Below are 11,069 nucleotides of genomic sequence, written 5' to 3' on the forward strand. Positions count from 1 at the left end.
TCCTGTATGGGACTCTCTGCGCTTCCTGGAGTTGGGTGGCTATTTCCTTTCCCATGTTAGGGAAGTCTTTGACTATAATCTCTTCAAATATTTTCTCAAGTCCTTTCTCTCTCTCTTCTCCTTTTGGGACCCCTTTAATGTGAATGTTGTTGTGTTTAATGTTGTCCCAGAGGTCTCTTAGGCTGTCTTCATTTCTTTTCATTGATTTTTCTTTATTCTGTTCTGCAGCACTGAATTCCACCATTCTGTCTTCCAGGTCACTTATCCATTCTTCTGCCTCAGTTATTCTGCTATTGATTCCTTCTATTGTAGTTTTCATTTCAGGTATTGTATTGTTCATCTTTGTTTGTTTGTTCTTTAATTCTTCTAGGTCTTTGTTAAACATTTCTTGCATCTTCTCAATCTTTGCCTCCATTCTTTTTCCGGGGTTCTGAATCATCTTCACTATCATTATTCTGAATTCTTTTTCTGGAAGGCTGCCTATCTCCACTTCATTTAGTTGTTTTTCTGGGGTTTTATCTTGTTCCTTCATCTGGTACATAGCCCTCTGCCTTTTCATCTTATCTTTCTGTGAAGGTAGTTTTTGTTCCACAGGCTGCAGCTGTAGTTCTTCTTGCTTCTGCTGTCTGCCCTCTCATGGATGAGACTATCTTGTGCAAGCTTCGTGATGGGAGGGACTGTTGGTGGGTAGAGCTGACTGTTGCTCTGGTGGGCAGAGCTCAGTAAAACTTTAATCCTTTTGACTGCTGATGGGTGGGGCTGGGTGGGGCTGGGTTCCCTCCCTGTTGGTTGTTTGGCCTGAGGCAACCCAACACTGGAGACTACCTGGGCTCTTTGGTAGGGCTAATGGCAGACTCTGGGAGGGCTCACGCCAAGGAGTATTTCCCAGAACCTCTGCTGCCAGTGTCTTGTCCCCATGGTGAGCAACAGCCACCCCCGCCTCTGCAGGAGACCCTCCAACACTAGCAGGTAGGTCTGGTTCAGTCTCCCCTGGGGTCACTGCTCCTTCCCCTGGGTCCCAATGCGCACACTACTTTGTGTGTGCCCTCCAAGAGTGGAGTCTCTATTTCCCCCAGTCCTGTCAAAGTCCTGCAATCAAATCCCACTAGCCTTCAAAGTCTGATTATCTAGGAATTCCTCCTCCCATTGCCAGACCTCCAGGTTGGGAAGCCTGATGTGGGGCTCAGAACCTTAACTCCAGTGGGTGGACTTCTATGGTATAAGCGTTCTCCAGTCTGTGAGTCACCCACCCAGCAGTTATGGGATTTGATTTTACTGTGATTGCACCCCTCCTACCATCTCATTGTGGCTTCTCCTTTGTCTTTGGATGTGGGGTATCTTTTATGGTGAGTTCCAGCATCTTCCTATCGATGACTGTCCAGCAGCTAGTTGTGATTCTGGTGTTCTCAGAAGAGGGAGTGAGAGCACGTCCTTCTACTCCACGATCTTGGTTCCCAACTCTGCATTTTTACTTCTCCCCTACACATTTAATTTTTTTGACATCATATTTTACATCATTTTATTTTGTGCATCCCAAAATACTTATTGTGGATATAGAGGATTTTTACTATTTTTGTCTTTTAACCTTCCAAATAACTTTAGAAATGGTTGATCTACTACCTTTACTATATGATTGCCTTACTAATGAGATTTTTCCTTTCATAATTTTCATATTTCCAGTTGTGGTCTTTTCCACTTAGAGAAGTCCCTTTAATACTTCTTTTAAAGCTGGTTTGGTGGTGCTGAAATCTTTTAGCTTTTGCTTATCAGTAAAACTCTTTATCTCTCCTTTAAATCTGAAGCAGATCTGCCTTGCTGGTTATGGTATTCTTGCTTGTAGACTTTTTCCTTTCATCACTTTGAATATATGATGCCATTCCCTTCTGGCTTGCAAATTTTCTGATGAAAAGTCAGCTGAGAGTCTTATGGGAGTTCTCATGCATGTAACTAGTTGCTTTTCTCTGCTGCTTTTATGATTCTTTCTTTATTTTTTGTCATTTTAATTATTATGTATCTTGGGGTAGACCTCTTTGGGTTGGGTTCATCTTGTTTGTGACTCTGTTTTCCTGGACCCTAATATCTGTTTACTTTCCTATGTTAGGAAGGTTTTCAGCTATCATTTCTTCAAATAAGTTCTCTGCCCCTTTCTCACTCTCTTCTCCTCTGGGACCCAACGTTAGTACACTTGATGTTAGTACACTTGATGTTGTCCCAAAGGTCTCTTAAAATTGTAAGAGACCTGATTTTTAAAAATTCATTTTTCTTTTTTTCTGCCCAGCTTGGGTGATTTCCACTATTCTCTCTTCCAGTTTGGTGATCTGTTCCATCTAATCTACAGTTGATTCCTTCTAGTATATTCTTTACTTCAGGTATTATTTGGTTCTTCTTTATATTTTATAATTCTTTGTTAAATTTCTCACTGTTTTCATATATCCTTCTCCTGGGTTCATTGAGCATCTATATGATCATTTACCTTGAGCTCTTTATCAGGTAGATTGCTTTTCTCAAATTCTCTTAGTTCTTCTTCTGGGATTTTGTTCCTTTGTTTTGAACATATTCCTCTGTCTCCTCATTTTGCCTAATTCTCTGTTTGTTCCCATGTTTTTGGTAAGTTGGTTATGTTTCCTGATCTTGGAGAAGTGACCCTGTAGGGGTCCTGTGGGGCCCAGTGGTACATTCCCCTCTGATCACCAGAGCTATATGCTCTGGGGTGCCCCCTATGTGGGCTGCATGGGCCCTTCTTGTGGTGGGAGTGGCCCCCAGCTTGGTTGGCTGTTAGGCCTTGCCTCATAAGGTGGCTGCTGGTCTGCTGGTGGGCAGGTAAGTCCCTGGTGCTAAAAGGCTGGAATGAGGCTCCAAAATGGTGCTTTCCAGCACCAGTGTCCTTGTGGTAGAAAGAGTTCCCAAAAATTATTGCCACCAGTAACTATGTCCCCAGTGGGAGTCCTAGTTGCCTCCCACCCCTTTGGGAGGTTCTCCAAGATCAGCAAGTGGGTCTGACCCAGGCTCCTTTTATTTTTAATTAATTTATTTATTTTTGGCTGCATTGGGTCTTTGTTGCTGCACATGGGCTTTCTCTAGGTGCTGCGAGTGGGGCTACTCTTCGTTCCGGTGCATGGGCTTCCCATTGCGGTGGCTTCTCTTGTTGTGGAGCATGGGCTCTAGGTGCACGGGCTTCAGAAGTTGTGGCTCACAGGCTCTAGAGCACAGGCTCAGTAGTTGTGGTGCACGGGCTTAGTTGCTCCGTGGCATGTGGGATCTTCCTGGACCAGGGCTCGAACCTGTGTCCCCTGCGTTGGCAGATGGATTCTTAACCACTGTGCCAACAGGGAAGTCCCCCAGATTCCTTTTAAACTGCTGCCTCTGCACTAGGATTCAGAGCATGTGAATTTTATATGCAGTCTTTAAGAGGGGAGTATCTGTTTCCTATAGCCATCTGGCTCTCCTGCATGCAAGCCCTGCTGGGCTTCAAAGCCAGACATTCTGGGGGCTCATCTTCCTGGTACAAAACCCCTGGGCTGGGAAGACTGATGTGGGCCTCAGATCCCTTGCTCCTTGGGGAGAGCCTCTGTAATAGTTATTTCATCCCATTTATGGGTTGCCTATCCTGGGGATATGGGTCTTCACTCTACTGCATCTCCACCCCTCCTACCCATCTCATTGTGGTTCCTTCTTTATATTTATAGTTGTGGAAAACCTTTTCTGCTAGTCTCCAGGTCATTCTCTTAGATATTTGCTCTGTAAATAGTTGTAATTTTGGTGTGCCCATGGCAGGAGGTGAGCTCAGGGTCTTCCTATGCTGCCATCTTAGTCACACCTCCTCCATGTTTGACTTTTATTACTGGTTCTGACTAGCTGGGGAACAGAAGTGGTTGAATGCTAATACACAGAATTTCCCCTCTAAATATTTCCAGCATAGTTTTCCTCTGTTTCTGTGAAGAAACATCAACTTGGGAAGAGAATTCAAGGGATTTCAGAGACTAAACCACATCACATCACTGATACTGCATGAATTTACACTGTTTAAGGAAATCTTTTCTCTCTGTAATATTTTGTTTTTGAAGATCACTACTTGAGAACACATTTTTAGGCAGAATCTCAGAAACTACTACCTCCTTGGATTTGACTCATCATGGATGCAATCTGGAAGTTATCCTCCTCTTTAAATTACTATATTTAAAGGTACAATTCTGTGATTATAGAATTTCAGGATGAGTAACTGCAATTAAATCAGAATCTAAGCAGAGTAACTCTCTCTATATCCAAAATATCTTTACTCTCTAATTATATTTAGGCTTTGTTTTACATATGTCTGAAGATGAACATCATCTTTTCCATTTCCACACTGAATTTTGGCCCAACTTATCTTTATGTTCCCAGTTAACCAGGCTTGAAAATTTGGAATCATTGTTGGCTCTTCCTTATTTTTCTCTAATAATAATGGCTAATGTGTTCAGTGTTTGTTACTTGTGAAATTCTGTATTGGGCCCTTTATATAGAATATTTAATATCCTCACAACAATTCTTTTAGGTATATACTATTATTACACCCATTTCATAGCTGAGGAAACAGCTTTATAGAAATTAAGTGACCTGCCCAAGGTCACATAGCTAGTAAGTGGTATAGCCAGGGTTGGAAGCCAGAAATGTAATACCTGAGGTTATGCTCTTAGCCATTTTTTCTATACTGCCTCCTAATAACTTCATCACATTGATTTACAGATTTATCCATTCATTTATTATTTATTCATTGCACAAACACTTCTTAAGCAATCATTCTAAATCAGAGACTATAGAAGGAGCTAGGAATTGATTAAGACAAGGTCCCTACTCTAACAATTTAGGGAGAGAAGCATGTTAACAAAAAATTCAAGCATATTACAAGTGTTTAATAAATGTTGTTTTTGTTTTCCTTTCTATCAATTTGCATGCTTTGGGATGAAAATAACTTGGAACCTGACTTACAGAAACTTAAACAACATGGGAAATTTACTTACATCACAGAAAAGTTTGGAGTTTGGCAGTTCCATGGTCCATTCAGTGGCTCAGTGATGCCATCAAGGATTGGAGCACTTTTAATTCTTCTGCTTCACTATCCACATGATATATATGAGAGCTCTCTCCTCATGTTCTGAAAATGACTGCCATGGTACCAGACATAACATCCTTACACTATAACATCTAAAGCAGAGGGAAGGAAATGAACAGAAAAGAGCTTTTTTGTATATCTGCTCTTTTACAGGGAAAAAAATTTCCCTCCAGAAGCATCCAACATACTGCTCTTTATGTCTCAGTGGACAGAGCTTGGGTCACATGCCCACCACTATACCAATCTCTGACTATGGGGAACAGTACTTGGCACAGTGCCTTCTGAACTAAAGCAGGGTTCTGTTAGCAAGGAAAAAGATGGAGGATAGGCAACCAATAATATTGCCATATCCCCCTTCCAATATGAGTGCCAAAGTAGAGGTATACAGAAAGTGCTGTGAAAGCATTTATTAGATAAAGAAATGTTTCACTCTGGCTAGAACTACTGGCTTTTTAAAAAATTGAAGTATAGTTTATATATAAGTTATAGGTATACAATATAGTGATTCACAATTTTAAAAGATTATGTTCCATTTATAGTTATTATAAAATATTGGCTATATTCCCCTCTAGGAGCGTTATGGTATTTGGTCTTATACTTAGGGGTCTTTAATCCACTTTATTTTTGTATATGGTGTTAGAGAATGCTCGAATTTCATTCTTTTACATGTAGCTGTCCAGTTTTCCCAGCACCACTTATTGAAAAGACTGTATTTTCTCCATGGTATAGTCTTGCCTCCTCTATTACAGATTGATTGGCCACAAGTGCATGGGTTTATTTCCATGTTCTCTATTCTGTTCCACTGATCCATATGTCTGTTTTTGTGCCAGTACCATACTGTTTTGATGACTGTAGCTTTGTAGTATAGTCTGAAGTCAGGGAGTGTGATTCCTCCATCTCTGTTCTTTTTTCTCAAAATTGTTTTGGATATTCAGGGTCTTTTATGTTTTCATATAAATTTTAAAATTATTTGTTCTAGTTCTGTGAAAAATGCCATTGGTATTTTGATAGGGATTGCATTGAATGTGTAGATTGCTTTGGGTACTATGGTCATTTTAATATTAATTCTCCCAATCCAAGAACATGAGATATCTTTCCATCTGTATGTGTCATCTTCAATTTGTTTCATCAGTGTCTTAGAGTTTTCTGAATAGAGGTTTTTTTTATCTCCTTAGGTAGGTTTATTCCTAGGTATTTTATTCTTTCTGACGCAATGGTAAATGGTATTGTTTCCTTAGTTTCCTTCCTGATAGTTCATTGTTAGTGTATCGAAATGCAATAGATTTCTGTACATTAATTTTATATCCTGCAACTTTACCAGATTCATTGATGAGCTCTAGTAGTTTTCTGGTGGCGTATTTAGGATTTTCTACGTATAGTATCATGTTATCTGTAAACAGTTTACTTCTTTCTTTCCAATTTGGACTCCTTTTATTTATTTTTCTTCTCTGATTGCTGTGGCTAGAACTTTCAAAACTATATTGAATAAAAGTGGCAAGAGTGGGCATCCTTGTCTTGTTCCTAATCTTAGAGGAAATGCTTTCAGCTTTTCACTGTTGACTATGATGTTAGCTGTGGGTTTGTCATATATGGCCTTTATTACGTTGAGGTATGTAGAACTAATGACTTTTTGAGGACTGGTACATTTAAACTGAGTCTTGAAGGGTAGATAGGAGTTTACCAGGCAAAGGATGAATATCTCAGAACACTAGGGATGATGGACCTTAAAGAGTATTTAGTGCAAACTCCATTCAACACATGCATTTCCTTCACAGTATTTTCCAAATCTGCCTCGTTCCTTTCTATGACCTATGCCTCAAGCCAAGTCAAAGCCAACAGTGCTTTGGCCCCCTCACTTTGGTCAACAGTGATTATATGTAGTAAGAGGTCCAAGATAAAATAAATGCAATAACCACATTTTTGCCAGCTGACCAAATACTCTTTTGATCAAAATAAGGTAATAAAGGACATAATAGGCACACTGTAAGGGGCCTTAAATATTTGTTCTTTTCTCAGCTTCTTTTCTTTCTTTTCCCATCTTTCCCATTTATTAACTATCTTACACTCTTATTTTAGGGAACACCAAAATTGAAAAGCTATCACTTACTTTTATTCCTCTGATATTAACGAAATAGAAACTGAAGGGCACCATATAATAGAGACCAAAGAGCTCTACTTACTCTTTATTCAGTATTAAAACTATATTAGTTATCCTCTGCTGTGTTACAAATTATCCCCAAAACCTAGTGGTTTAAAACAATAATGAACATTTATTATCTCACATAGTTTCTGTAAGTCAGAAATTCAGTAGATTAGCTGGGGGCTTTCAGCTCATGGTCTTTCATGAGGTTGTAATTAAGATGTCAGCTGGGTGTATAGTCATTTGAAGGCTTGAATGGGGCTAGAGAATCTACTTCAAATATGGTTCACTTACATGATTGTTGGCAAGAAGCTTTAGCCCTCTCCATGTGATCTCTTCATAGGGCTACTTGATACATAGAAGCAGGGTAAATTAGCAGAGAAAACATGAATCATTAGATGGTGTTAGTATAACTAGATTACTATGTGAAATTAACTTGGATCCCTATTTTATATCACATAAAAGTTCCATATAGATTAAAGACCTAACTATAAAGGTAAAATTATAGAACTAATGGAAGAAAATATAACAGAATTTCTTTGAGAAATTTGGGATGGAAAAATATTTCTTAAACAAGACCCTATAAGCCTAAAATATAAGGTGAAAAAATGACGGATGCAGCCACGTTAAATTAAGGATTTCTGTTCAACAGAGGATGTCAGAGACAAATGAACAGATGAGTCACAGATAAGATATTTTCAGTGTTTGAATATCTGTAATAAACAAGGGACTCATGCATATCAATAAGGAAAAAGTGGAAAACACAATAATGAAGTGGCAAAGGGTCTTAATGTACACATCATTGATGGGGAAAGGTGAAAGACTAATAAGTTTATGAAGAGATGCTCAACCTATCTAAAGATCAGAGAAGTGCAAGTTAAAACAGTTGGATGCTTCTATACACTGATAAGATGGGCAAAATTTATTGAACAAAACCAAATGTTGGTAAGGAAGTTGGAAAAAGGAAATCCTTATGTACTGCTGTTAGGAGTTTGAAGTGGAATAGCCACCTGGGAGAGCAATCTGTTAGTGAAGAGTTGTATGTGCATATACCTTCTGGGTATATCTGCAGAGCAACTGCTGTATAAGTTGATGAGGTCTTGTCCACAGCAACACTGCTTGTGGTAGGAGCTCACTAGAGGCACCCAAGAGTCCACCATTACAGGAATGGAGAAGTAAAAAGTGATGCACAGAATGCATAATTCAGAAGCTCAGAACCAGATATACCTGTACGACAAGGGTAATCTGTTTAAACTTGTGCTTCATAAGGGCAGAAAGTAGATCACTGGTTTCCAGGGCCTGGGAAAAGGGGAACAGGGAGTAACTACTAATGGGTTTGAGGTTTACTTCTGGGATGATGAAACTATTCTGGAATCAGATAATGGTGATTGTTGCACAATGTTGTGAACATACTAAAACCCACTAAATTACACACTTAAAAAAAACACTAAAAAAAAAAATCAGGGCTTCCCTGGTGGTGCAGTGGTTAAGAATACGCCTGCCAATGCAGGGGGACATGGGTTAAAGCCCTCGTCCGGGAAGATCCCACATGCTGTGAAGCAACTAAACCCATGCACCACAACTACTGAGCCTACGCTCTAGAGCCCGCGAACCACAACTACTGAGCCCACGTGCCTAGAGCCCGTGCTCCACAACAAGAGAAGCCACAATGAGAAGCCCACACGCAACAACGAAGACCCAACACAGCCAAAAATAAAAACAAATAAGTTTTTTAAAAAATCAGTGAACATATCCACTGTAGAAAATACAGATAAGCAAAAAAATTTCCAAAAAGTATGCTAAGTGAAAAAAAAAAAGAAACAAACTGAGTATATTTCTAGGATGACATGTGTAAATTAAAAAACAAATACATGTATATACAAAACATTGTATATCACTAAATGATACATATATAACTGAGGTTCCATTAAGTATTTTAAAGGAGATGGGGGCTTCCCTGGTGGTGCAGTGGTTAAGAATCCATCTGCCAATGCAGGGGACACAGGTTCGAGCCCTGGTCCGGGAAGACCCCACATGCCGTGGAGCAACTAAGCCCCTGTGTCACAACTGCTGAGCCTGCACTCTAGAGCCTGTGAGCTACAACTACTGAGCCTGCATGCCACAACTACTGAAGCCTGTGCACCTAGAGCCTGTGCTCTGCAACAAGAGATGCCACCACAATGAGAAGTCCGTGCACTGCAACGAAGAGTAGCCTCTGCTCCCTGCAACTAGAGAAAGTCCACGTGCAGCAACAAAGACCCAACACAGCCAAAAATAAATATATAAATAAATAAATTTATTAAAAAAAATAATAAAGTGGGTGCCTGAGGGATGGAGGTGAGGGAGAGTAGAACTGGAATGGGAATGGAAATGGTGAATGGAGAAGTGTCATAAAAAAATAAAATGACATGATATGACATGACATAAAATAAAACAGGAATGAGGACTGCAGTAGGTAGAATAATAGCACCTCCAAAGATGTCCGTGTCCTAATCCTAGGAATGAGTGAATGTTTTACCTTATATGACAAAAGAGATTCTGCAAATGTGATTAGGGATTTTAAAATAGTGAGACTATTCTGGATTATCTGGGTGGGTCCAATGTAATCACAAGGTTATGTAAAAGATGGAAAGGGAGATAAGTGAACCAGAGAAGATGAGGTAGTGATGGAAGCAGGGGTCAGAGGGATCCAACTGTTAGCTTTGAAGATAGAAGAGGTTCATGAGCCAGGAAATGTGGGCAGCCTCTAGAAAGAGGAAAAGTTAAGGAATGGATTCTTTCCTAGAGCCTCCAGAAGGAATGCAGCCTTCATGACATCTTGGTTTTAGTCCCATGTGACCCATTTCAAAATTCTTACCTAAAGAACTATGTATGTGTTGTTTTAAGCCACTACATTTGTGGTGATTTGCTACAACAGCAACAGGAAACTAATACAGGGACTTGTACAAACAAATAGATCTGCTGGTCTATGGAAAACAATTAACTCAATTCTCTGCACTGAAAGCCTCCCCACCAAAGTCTATCTTCCCCCATAAACAATTAGCACTTGGTTCATTCTGTGTCTATTCTAGAATTACCGTGGCACCTATAATATGAAATTTCTAAAATGTAAGTTCAATTAAACTCATAATTTTTAAAAGATAAAAATACACCTTTTCCACTAATTTCCATGGATATTTGGTTCCTGTTTGTATTAATCTGCTTAGGCTGCCCTAGCAAAATATCACAAACTGCCTTGCTTAAACAACAGACATTTATTTTCTCACAATTATGGAGGCTGAAAGTGCCATATCAACATCCAGTAGAGGTGGTTCCTGGTAAGAGCTCTCTTCCCGGCTTGTAGATGGTCATCTTCTCACTATGTCCACATATGGACTTTCCTCAGTGTGTTCTCGAGGTGATTATAGGAATGGAAAGAGTTCTCAGGTGTCTCTTCTCATAAAGATACTAATCCTGTCAGTTCAGGACCTCACCATTATGACCTCATTTAACCTTAATTACTTCCTTAGAGATCCCATCTCTAAATATAGGCACACTGTGGGTGGGGGTGTAGGGTTTCAGCACAGAAATTTGGGGGGGCCTCAAACATTCTGTCCACAACATTGTTTTATTCGATTCATTTTAAGTAACCTTCTTTGAGGACACTGTTGTGACCTGAACAGTTTTGGTATGAATTTAAAATTTCTTTTAAAAACGTAAGTTGTGTAAGGGAAGAGGAATCATTTGTCTTATTCTCTGTTATATTCCTAGTGCCTAGCACAGAGCTTGTCACATTCTAGGGGTTCAGTAAATATTTACGGAATGAATAAATCAGTCAGTCGGCGAATGGAAATTCTCCTC

This window comes from Lipotes vexillifer, unplaced genomic scaffold, assembly GCF_000442215.2.
Source record: "Lipotes vexillifer unplaced genomic scaffold, Lipotes_vexillifer_v1.1 scaffold194, whole genome shotgun sequence".
NCBI classification, from domain to species: domain Eukaryota; kingdom Metazoa; phylum Chordata; class Mammalia; order Artiodactyla; family Lipotidae; genus Lipotes; species Lipotes vexillifer.